Source organism: Octopus bimaculoides, chromosome 3, assembly GCF_001194135.2.
Source record: "Octopus bimaculoides isolate UCB-OBI-ISO-001 chromosome 3, ASM119413v2, whole genome shotgun sequence".
In the NCBI taxonomy this organism is placed as follows: Eukaryota; Metazoa; Mollusca; class Cephalopoda; order Octopoda; family Octopodidae; genus Octopus; species Octopus bimaculoides.
The window spans coordinates 24899084-24903645 of NC_068983.1; positions in this window are offsets into that span (position 1 = coordinate 24899084).

Consider the following 4562-nt stretch of genomic DNA (forward strand, 5'->3'; position numbering starts at 1 on the left):
TGGAACCCTCGACGTCGTAAGCGACGGAGTGCCAACAACACATATATATAATCAATGTTTCTCAATTATTCTTTTGATTGTGGACCCCTTTGGTTCATATTTTATTCTAGTACAACTCCATAGCCATTCTAAGTATATATAAAGAATTACCTACTGCATTTTTTTGTTGAATATTAGGAATTGTTGAGAAAGAATTAGGAGTGACTGTGTGGTAAGAAGCTTGTTTCCCAACCAGGTGGTTCCCGCTTAAGTCCCATTGCGTGACATTTTGGACAAGCGCCTTCTACTATAGCCACGGGCCGAGCAAAGCTTCGTGAGTGGATTTGGTAGACGGAAATTGAAGGCGGCGAGCTGGCAGAAACGTTAGCATGCCGGCCCCGAAAGGATGAAAGGCAAAGTCGACCTCGGCGGAATTTGAACACAGAACGTAAAGACAGACGAAATACCGCGAAGCATTTCGCCCGGCATGCTAACGATTCTGCCAGCTCGCAACGTTAACTTAATATTTTCATTGAAACACATGAATTTAAGTTTTTCTTTTAGTTCTATCGATGCTTCCTTATTTTTCACATTATTTTGGAGTCATTACTGATAATGCCCACAGCAACACCGTCATAATAAAAAGGAAACAAACATTTTTTAAAAATAAAAACAATATGGATGTTTTATTTGCGGAGACTCTGTGACATGTGGTTGACCGGAAATCTATCTTTAGAGTCACATACACTCATGATCTACAACGGATGTAGTCACAAGAAATTGCTATGTTAAATATTGACATTCCTTTCTTTCTTTCTTTCTTTCTTTTGTTTCTTCCCTCCTTCCTCTTTTTGTTTATTTCTTTATTTGTATCTTTGTTTCTTTGATATTTGTTTCTTTGATATTTGTTTCTTTGATATTTGTTTCTTTGATATTTGTTTGTTTGCCTTTCTTTCTTCCTGGCTTCCCTTTTCTTTAGAATTTCTAATTGTTTTAGTTTGCTAATTTTGTATAATAATCAATAACTGATGGGAATATTTTGGTGCTTATGAGAATCCGAGGTAGTCAATGAAAATGTCGAGACATTTCCTGCAAGGATAGTATGATCTTTCACACATGCTCATACACAGTAGGTGGTGAAGGCGCGTGACTTTGTGGTTATGGAATTCGCAAGGCCGTGAGTTCGATTCCTGGCGGCGCGTTGTGTCCTCGAGTAAGACATTTTATTTCACGTAGCTCCAGTCCACTCGGCTGGCAAAAATGAGTAGTACCTATATTTCAAAGGGGCAGCTTTGTCACATTCTCTGCCACGTTGAAGCTCCCTGCCAACTACGTTAAGGGTACGCGTTTTTGTAGAGTGCTCAACCACTTGCACGTTAAATTCCCGAGCAGGCTGTTCCGCTGATTAAATCAACTGGAACCCTCATCGTAATTGACAGAGTGCCAGTTATACACGGTAGGTAAACAAAACCAAAATCTGGATTCTAATGGCATGTCTAATTGCGACGATTGATAGAATTTTATCAGAGGTTGAATATTTCCGGACGATGTGATACTTAAGATAAGATAGCTGGGTAAACTGATACAAAGGCTGGATAAAGTCGGCAAACATTTTCAGTAGTCAACCGTGCTTACCCCAAAGTGTTGTTGTTTCGGATCCGATTTCGTTTCTGATTGTGCACTATGTGCATGTGATTATGTTAATAGCTGGGATTTGTAACAATCTGTACTGTATTTAAGTCACCAGGCACAAAATGTCCCTGACCTGGTGGAAATAATTTTAGACCGCAGCACGTGAATAGTGCAAGAAAAGACTTACTAGGTGGTATCAAAACGTTCCCGGACTAGTTCTGTAGCGCGCCAACAGATGGCAGCACACGGTTGGGTGCGCTGTGAGAGGTAGCAGAAATATTCATGAGGCAGTGTGCTGAGTGACATCGCAGTATTTACTTCGCAAATTGTGAAATTTGTGTTTTTGTAATCACGTGTATGTTGTAGTCTGAGATTTTTGTCATGGACAGGAAGTTGGAATAATGAGCCAACGTGAAATTTTGCGTTAAACTTGGGAAGTCTGCTACAGAGACACTGAGCACGCTTCGGCAAGTTTACGGAAACGAGGCAATGTGTTGTACGCAATGTTTCAAGTGGGGTGGGGACGTCAAAAGCGGAAGAATGTCCTTAGAAGATGAACGATCTGGAAAACCTGCCACGGGAGTCTCCCTCGGGAATGTGGTATTGTGAATTGAGAATTCGTCCCCAGGGCCAGACCGTTATTGAGAGTTCTACAGTGACGTTTTGAAGCGGTTAGGAGAAGATAGACATTTAGCAAAAGCTATCGGATCTGTGGAGCTCGAATAATTAGATTCTTCACGACGACAATGCACCCTGTCACCAAGCCCTCCTCACTCCCGTGAGTTTCTCACCAAAAGCAACACAGTATCGCTTCCACACCCGCTCTATTCGCCAGATTTAGCACCTGCGAACTTGCACCTCCTCTCTAAGATTAAAATGCAGCTCAAAGGATTCCTCAAACATACAGATATACCGACCGGAAGCGTACAACCAAAAAGAGTGCCACGTCCTAATCCATGTTATGGTTGTCGAGGTATACATTTCAGAAAAGACTGCCCATTTAAAAATCAAAAATTTTACAGTTGCAAAAGAATTAGTCACAACAGTTCAGTCTGCAGAATAAAATTACGAAGGACAAACGTTAAAAATCCTAGAGTGCTCTCAGCAGAAACAAAAATCGACTCCCAAATAGGAAAATTCGTACACGTAAAAATAAATATAATACATATTAAACTTCAATCGGATACTGGAAGTGATATTTCAATTATAAATATGGACACATGGAAGAAAATAGGGAAACCTATGTTGAGAAAAACAGCGAAATCTGCTCGTAGGGTGACGGGCGACAAATTACATTTCATAGGTGAAATGAGGACTAAAGTTACATTTCGAGGGAAAACATGCAAGGCGAAAATCTTCGTTGTTAAAAATGCAACTGATCTGTTGGGTACCGATTGGTTAGAATTATTCGATTTATGGGACCTCTCCTTACATCTCTATTTAAAAAACGTAAATGGTTGTCCCTCTAAAAATAATTCGTCTGAAGAGTTAAAGAGAAATTTTTTTTAATGTTTCCGCATGTATTCTCGGACAAACTAGGTCTATGGTCTAGGATACATATCGACTCCACTGGACTAGTGAACGGCGCATACTATCTCATCGTTGTGGATAGCTATACAAAGTGGCTAGAGGTTTGCAGATGTAATAAACCTCAGCAAAGACAGCAATAAAGTTCCTACTCAAGTTATTTGCTCGATGCAGTGTGCCAGACACATTGGTTTTAGATAATGGAACACAACTCACGGCATATGAATTAAGAAATTTCTGCAAAATACATGCCATAAAGCACATCTTTACCCCGCCCTACCACTCGAAATCAAATAGGCAGGTGAGCTAGATAATTACGAGGCACTAACGAAATTTTTTAGGGTAATACCAAACCCAAGAAAGTCACTAGCAGAGTTAATGTTCGCGCGTGAAATAATATCGATCTTTCATAAATTATTGCCAGGAAAAAATACATATAAAGGAAAGACAAAAAATACATTTGAAGGAAATACAAGAAATATTACAAAACATTTTGAAATAGGAGATAAAGTTCATTTAAAAATTTACAAACATTATAAAGAAGGTTGGGAGGATGGCTGTATAATCAAAAGATTAGGTAACATGATGTATTTAACGTTCGGAACATAAGAGACACCTTAACCAGTTAAAGATGAAACCTATAAAAGAACGAAGGGCAATACCAATGGAAGTCTTCTATGATATGTTTGAAGTGCTAGCACCGAGAGATATTGAACCCCGTAAAACTAGCTTCAGAAAACGAAAACAGACTGAATATCTGGAAGTAATACCAAAAAGAAAAAATACTAAATTTTCTTGATAATGTGAACCGTGTAAGTTATGAAAAGAAAGAACAGCTATTCAGCCATCTGACATTTCATGCGAACGAGTAAAAGTGTAAATAATTCTCCATACTGAGAAGCTATTATCGACAATATATAAGCGTGAGAAAATAAATGCTTTTTGTTTTGAACATTCAAAAAACATTAACCTACTCAATAGGCTGAGGTCGAAGTAAGAGCACATATGATGATTGTATGTATGTAGTTTCACCCGTTAAGTTTATATGACCGTTTTTCTCGATCAGGGTTTGAATGAAGCAGCATAACAACAACTAAGTTATTCATAGACTACGTAAAAACAAATAAAACTTATCTAAGACATCATTAGCATTGTTCTGACGTAGTTTCTAAATGCGACTTCTTAATTGTGGAACGAAATCGAAGAAATCGACATGAGATTTTGGTTTCATGACCGCTGTGTAGCTTGCTTACCAACCACATGGTTCTGGCTTCAGTCCCACTGCGTGGCACCTTGGGCAGGTGTCTTCTACTATAGCCTCAGGCCGACCAAAGTCTTGTGAGTGGATTTGTTAGACGGAAACTGAAAAGAAGCCCGTCGTATATATATATATATACATACATACATATATATATATATATATA